This window comes from Elephantulus edwardii, unplaced genomic scaffold (genome assembly GCF_000299155.1).
Source record: "Elephantulus edwardii isolate Elephantulus edwardi_28Jun2011 unplaced genomic scaffold, EleEdw1.0 scaffold00110, whole genome shotgun sequence".
Classification (NCBI taxonomy): Eukaryota; Metazoa; Chordata; class Mammalia; order Macroscelidea; family Macroscelididae; genus Elephantulus; species Elephantulus edwardii.
This window is the reverse complement of record NW_006399860.1, coordinates 10,281,029-10,288,550: the sequence shown is the minus strand read 5'-3', so window position 1 is coordinate 10,288,550 and position 7,522 is coordinate 10,281,029. Positions and strand designations below refer to the sequence as shown.

Genomic DNA, 7,522 nt, shown 5'->3' with positions numbered 1-7,522 from the left:
CTTTCCAAAGGGCTAAAGAGCAATGTTGTTAGTTTAAAGACCAATGCTCGTCATGACATTTTCATTTGCTTCCTAGTCAGAAAATGAAGAGGACTTGAACATTTACTGCAAAAGATCAGTTCACAGACTTTAGTATAGATAACATTTTAACATCAAGAAAGCAAAATTCCTCACCACTGGACCAATAGGCAACATCATGATAGATGGAGAGAAGATTAAAGTTGATAAAGATTTCCTTTTACTTGCCTCCACATTTAGCAGAGTTGCTAACAATAGTAAAGAAATCAGAAGATATGTTGCATTGGAAAGATCTTCTGTCAAAGACTTCACCAAAGTGCTTAAGAGCAAGAATGTCATTTTAAAAAGTAAAGTGCACGTTTCAACCTACGATATCAGTTACGTCCTATGCATCTGGAAGTTAGATAATAAGAAAGAAAGAAGAATTGACACCTTTGAATTGTGGAGTTAGAAAAGAATACTGAACAACTCAGAAGCTGCCCAAAGAACAAAGAATTCTAAAAAAGCGCAATCAGGGTGCTTCTTTGAGGCAACAATAATGAAGCTTCATCTCACATACTTTACTTATATTGTTGGGAGAGGTCAGTCCATGGTGAAAGATCATGCTGAGAAAAGTTAGGTTAGAAAAAGACAGATACTACAAAAGATAAATTGACACAGTCAATGCAACAATCTTGAGCATATCAGGAATCTTGAAGATGGCCCCGGTTAAGGTAAAGTTCAGAACTGTTGTTCAGAGAGTTGTTAGGATTTTTCGTTACCTTGATGTACCAGACAATAGCAACAGGACACAATTCTTCACTCAAAACAGCTTCTCTCAGGAGTGCTCATGGACCCTATGATTTTTACCTTTGTGGCTGAGGGTCATTGTTACAGAATTTTTTTTCAGTCCTGACAATCATGGCATCTCCCCACCTCGTCCTCCTGCAAACTTGAGTGAATGTCTCTACTTCTAGCTTTAACTCCATAATACACAGTCCCCAGCCTGATTCTAAGCTCCTGTTGCTGCTTTGCATTTCCAAGTCAGTTTATACTTGTTTTATATGGAAATTTCGTTTGTCTCTGTTTCTCCTGTCTTACTGATAGTGAGATTGCTATCTTCTGTCTTTACAAGCTTTGCCAATGAATTGGCACTTACTCCTAGCTGACCTTCCAGAAATTGCAGAAGGTGTTAATTGCATGAGATTGCTCAATCTCTTTAGGAGTCTCTGGCAGGTCAAATCTCAAGACAAGTGTGGTTTTGTAATAACACTTCAACTCTCTACAGACTATGCCACTAGAACTACCTGTATACTGTGTGTAAGGGAAAATTTACTAAGTACGAACAAACATTAACAATTATAGAGGAGATGGTTTTATTATTATAATTAACTTATTTTATTCCTGACTGATTTAGGGTTACAGAGATGAAAAGACTCTAATATATAACAACAAAAGAGCTAATGAGTTTTAGCTGTTTGGTTTTTTTTTATAATTGTAGAAGAAAAATGGATAATCTCTTCCTGTCTGATTTACAGTCTCTGAAAACCTGCTGAAGGATCAGCTATGAGATGGTTCCAATTTTACAGTATACACGACCACCACCAATGATATTTATCTCCTCCCATGTGATTCACTACCTCTGAAAAGCTACTGAAGGGTCAGCTATAGGTAGGTTCTGACTCTATGGTACACAACAACAGCAACAATTTACCTTCTTGAAGTCAAAGATGACAAAGCTTCATCCCACAAATTTTGGGCATACTGTGTATTCCTTGGAGAGGGACATCATGCTTGTAAAGATCGAAGATTAGTGAAAGGGAGGAAGACTGAAACAGTGGGTTCCATTATATCTGAAATAATGAGAATGACACACAAGTTAGGAAAGGTTCAGATCTGTTGTTCTCTGGGTCACTGTGAGTTGTACTCCTCTACACGTAACAAAATTTTACATAAACAATTTACATCATATTTTCTCTTCTCTGAAACTAGTTACCTAATTAAATTTTCCGTGATCCATGGAACTTTTTTTTTTAAAAATTGTATACTGATTTATTTACAAGTTTGAATGTATTCTTTTTCACAACATATCCTTTAGATTTCCTTCACCCCAAGCACCCATCAAATTGTGCAACCCTATGATTAACACCCTACACCCCATCCTCACCCCTCAATTTCTACCCTCTCTCCACCCCAGATCCTGGTTTTATATAGTATTTATACTTGTGGGACTGAGTAAGATCACTTAGCATAATGCTCTCCAGTCCCTCCCAAGTAAGGTTGTTGTTATTGTTACGTGCCATTGAGTTGCCTGCAACTCATAGAGAACCTATTTACAACAGCCTTAAAACCTGCTCTATCCTGTGCCAACCTCATTGTCTCCGATACACCTACCGCAATTACCCCAGTCATTGAATCAATCCACCTCAAAGAGAGTCTTCCTCTCCTGTGCTTCCCCTCTACCCTTCCAAGCATGATGTCACTCTCCAAGGATTGGTCCCTCCTTGCAACATGCCCAAAGTATGTCAGATGAAGTATGTTCAGAATCCTTGCCTCTAAGGGGCAGCTTAGTTTCACCCTCTCTAGGATGAACCTGTCTGTTTTCTTAGCAGTCCATGGTATATTCAATACTGTTGTCCAGCAGCAAGCTTTAATCCATACTGAAGGCTGCATTCCTTGACCCTCTGCAGCAAGCATTTCAGGTTCTCCTCAGTTTTAGCAAGCAGGATTGTGTTATCTGCATAACACAGATTGTTGATAGATCTTCCTCCAATCCTGATGCCACACTTTTCCTCATACAGCCTAGCATCCCAGATAATCTGTTATTTATAAAGATTGAAAATGTATGGAGATAGGACATATCCCTGGCCTATACGCTTCCCAATTTTGAACCATGCAGTGTTTGCTTGCTCTGTTCTGACGACTGCCTCCTGGACCAAGTATAGGTTTCGCATGAGCACGATCAAGTGTTCTGGTATTCCCATTCTTCTGAGAGTCAGCCACAGTTTGTTGTGATTCACACAGTCAAACACTTTTGCATAATCAATGAAACACAGACATTCCTCTGGTACTCCCTGCTTTCAGCCAAGATCTGTCTAATATTAGCTACAAAATCTCTAGCACTACGACCCCTTCTAAACCCAGCCTGTATTGCTGGAAATTCTCTGCAATTCTTCCGTGTCTGCCAATCCTTTCAGTCCAATAACTCTGTATACTCTTTTCATCTTCTTTTAATACTTCCTGGATCATTTAATACTCTATCCAAAGCCTCCTTAAGTATTGCAACTCGAGCTCTGAATTTTCCTCAAGGTTCTTCAGTTTCTTGAGCTTAAGAAATGCTGAGCAAGTGCCGCCCTTTTGATTTTCTGACTCCAGCTCCTTGCACATTTCTTTATAATATTTTATTTTGTCCTCCCGTGCTGCCTTTTGAAATCTTCTGTGCAGCTCTTTATTATTTTGAATCTTCCCTCTGCATTGGCTTCTCAGCACTATAGTGCAATAATCAGAGTCTTTCCTGACATCCATTTAGGTCTTCATCCTCTCTCTTTGTAATGACTTTTTGCACTCTTTCTGGATGATATTCTTGGCATTTTCCCACAAGTCTGCTCCTGCATGCTGTATAGTATTCCATTGTATGATGTACCACAGCTTCTCAATCTGTTCATTTGTGGTTGGACCTCGGGTCTGTTTATATGTTCTTGTGATGGTGAAAATTAATTCCTGTGTGCGTGGAACATATTTTGAGTACTGCCACATACATGTTTCTTGGGAAGCTGTAGTGCATGCTGCTGCCTACACGACCTGTATAACTGTATGAATACCTCTGAGGAAACAGCCTAATACCACCCATCTTACCACTAGAGGATACTTGAGATACATATGTCCTACATATTTTTTATCAAAACTTATATTACTTTAAAAAATTATCTTGATATCAGGATGTGTTACATAATTGAATGCACATAGTATTAACAAAGATTCAAAGCAGAAAGTAGTTTTATTTTGATGCCACGAACTGGATTTTTAAAATATCAAACTGTTATTGAAATTAGCTCAGTTTTCTCTTTGAAGTATTTGATGCCGCTTTAGAAAATTGGCACTTAATGGAACTTCATGTAAATTTCTTCAACTAATGGAACCCACATATCATATCATTTTTTGTATGTGCAAAGGAAAAAAAGAAAGAGAAGAAAATCCATGGAATTGAAAATGTGTGAAATTAATTTAGAGGATATAAATTATGTAAATCAAGGAACTGATAGGAACAATATGTCACACTTACTAGAGTAACTTTAAAACATTCTTTCAGTAATTACATTACAACAACAAGAAGAAAAAACAATGAAGAAAATAATTAGGTCATGACAAAATTAAGAAGCAACATACACACGGCAGTGTGGTGTCTCTCTGTGTGTGTGTGTGTGTATTTTAAAGTACACTAGAAATTATCTTAAGGTATAAAAGTTGTTTGAATCTTATCTTTGATATTTATTAAAATATTCCTTTATCACATTACCTATGTTATTCTTAATGGACAGATTTCAACGAAACATCCATACTAAAACAGACTAAACAGATTAGGCAATCTCCTTCTAAAAATGATAGTAAAAATTTATGAATAATAATAGAACATTGTCTAAAATAAGAGCTCTTCAGGTAGGAAGGCACTGAGTATAGTCCTTCCTTCATAGTGGAGTTGACCCTAACAACATGGATTGAGTAAAGGTTTGGGAATCATATTTACTGTTACTGCACAACCCAAAGCGAGGAGAAATAGGTAAAAATATACATTAACAATCAGAATGTTTACTTTATAATGTTTCTGTCATAGAAAGAGGTGAAAATATGCATTAATAATCAGAATGTGTAATGTGTAATATTTTAGTCATTGACAACATCAAAGGCAAAATATTTTTATTTAGTCATAACCTCATGACACAGTAAATACTCAGGAGACAAAAAAAGAGTACCAAATTTAAACATAAGCATAGATTTAAAATAAAATGTTTGAAGCCCATGGAGAATGCAGTAATTGAAACAAAATCAATTTCCAACTTATAAACTTGAATACTGAAATAAAATTATGCTAATCTAATGTATTTGCCTTATTGTGTTCCTCAGCTCATTATGCTGCATACATAACTATGAGATGGTTCTTTTCCCTTTGATAATAGTCTCTTTAAATTATTTACTTTATATTGATTTGCTTCCTTTAAATGCTGCCAAAGCCATTTGAAAGAGCTTATTTTCAAATAAGTATTCTCTGCCTGCTATATTTTATTTTTATTTAGTTTGTTTGCATCATGTATAAAGCACTACCAATTATTTTACTTACTTGTATTATGAGATAATAGTACACAAATATCTGAAGTTGCTTCTCATTATCCTTCTACAGCTTTATATTCAATAAAAACTTGTGAATGACCATCCAATATGTGACTACTATTTTTATCCAAAGCAAAGTGGAGGAAAACAAAATCACATGGAAACAATTAATTTAAAGGATTAATGGACCTCACACACAGCAACCTATATGGCTTTAAGACCAGAAACCAGTACTGGTGACTCTGAAAGATATTCCAATAGTCTTGGGGGTTTGTTGGAGAAAAATTAAAAACAAACTCAAAATAAATCTATATTTTTTTTAAGTAAGGTTCTTTGGTCTCTAAGATATTTGTGGAATCTCCAAGATAATGTTTTTTTGGTGTCTAAGAACAGAATTGAAGCCACACCAACAGTTTATCCTTCTTCCAATCAACTGAAAGGCATACAAGGTGATTAGTAACAAAAGAAAAGGACATGTTTCTTTGAACAACAAACAATAAGTGATCAAAAAGGCAACATAGTTGCCTAGGAATAATGCTCATAAGGCAAGAAGAGATAGGAAAGAATAAATGGAAATGAGAAAAACAGGAAAATGTTGCCAGCCATGAAGAAGTGGTTGAAAAGGTAAAGAAATCAGGAAGCCATGTTATGTTCCTGCTGGTAGACAAGGAAACTGACAAACTCTATAGTGAGAAGAAAATACGGTTTAAGAGAGAAACAACTAGTTTTAAACTGCTCCCACACCAGCCCTGGGTTGTAGAGATAAAGAAGGGCAGTGATGGCTATGGGTTCTAACTGAGAGAGGGGCCCTCACAGAAAGGTCAAATCATCAGTGATATAGATGCTGGAAGCCCAGCAGAGAAGGCTGGCCTGAAGAACAATGATCTGGTGGTTGCTGTCAACGGCGAATCTGTGGAAAGCCTGGATCATGATGGTGTGGTGGAAATGATTAGGAAGGGTGTAGAGAAGACTTCACTGTTGGTGGTAGACAAGGAGACAGACAACATGTACATGCTGGCTCAGTTCCCCCCCCCCACCCCCGTTTCTCTACTATCAAAGTCAAGAACTGCCCAATGGTTCTATCAAGGAGCCAGCTAGCCCTCCTCCTGCTCCCCTGGAGGAGGCCCCAAGCTCAGATCCTGAGGAGGAAGGGCATCATAAGCCCAAGCTCTGCAGGCTGCTCAAAGGTGAAAACGGCTATGGCTTTCACTTAAATGCCATCCGGGACCTGCCAGGCTCTTTAGCAAAAGAGGTAAAGAAGGGAGGCCCTGCGGACCTGGCTGGGCTGGAAGACAAGGATATCATCACTGAGGTGAACGGGGTGAACGTGCAGGATGAACCCTATGAGAAGGTGGTGGACAGCATCCAGAGCAGCAGGAAGAACGTCATACTCTTAGTCTGTGGGAAGAAGGCCTATGACTACTTCCAGGCTAAGAAAAATCCCTATCGTTTCCTCCATGGCTGATCAACTGGATCCCCCCCACCCCCCACCCCGCGATTCCAAAGAAGAAACACAGGCAGAGACAGAGCTCAACTCATACAACTAAAGAACGAGCCCACAGTACCAGCTCTCATTCTTCCTCCAATTCTGAAGACACAGTGGTGTGAGAAGAACAAATGATGGCACTGGCTGGTGGCCCTTTCTGGTCTTTAACAGGAATCTGCTCTCAAGGAATGAGCTTCCACTTGCTTCCTGTCTGTCAGAGAACTCCTCCTCTAGTTCTTGTGTGATTGTTTCTGTTGTTATTTGCTTTAGGGGCAATTACTGCAGATGGTTATTTATGTTCAACTTAGAAAAAGCTAAGACAGGAGTTAACTTTTTAGTGATCTTTCAAGTTTCAATGCAATTATTTTCTCTGTATGATGATACCTCTCATGGCTATAGGCTCCTTGAGCACCAAAGATAATTTATAAATAGATATATGTGAAAGCTAATTAAAGTCTCTGGGCAAATAAGCCATATTAAATGAAAATTTTGCTTTGGTAAGAATGTTGAAGTTGCTAGAATAAATATTATTTAAAAAAACAGCAGGAAAATGTTATTAAGAGGGCAATTACAATGTGAGTATCACAATGTCACAAAACAAAATGTGTATGAATAAAATATTTTTAATACACAGTATTTTTAAGTTTTGTTTCTGTTACTATTATTAATTATCTTGATTTTTTTTATTTCCATATTATATATTTCTGGTCTATT

General features: G+C 37.5%; 1 pseudogene; it reads left to right on the top strand.

Moving 5' to 3' along the window:
* The first annotated feature begins 716 nt into the window (after nt 1-716).
* Nucleotides 717-6,930, top strand: LOC102866769 (annotated as a pseudogene).
* Nucleotides 6,931-7,522: the final 592 nt, after the last annotated feature.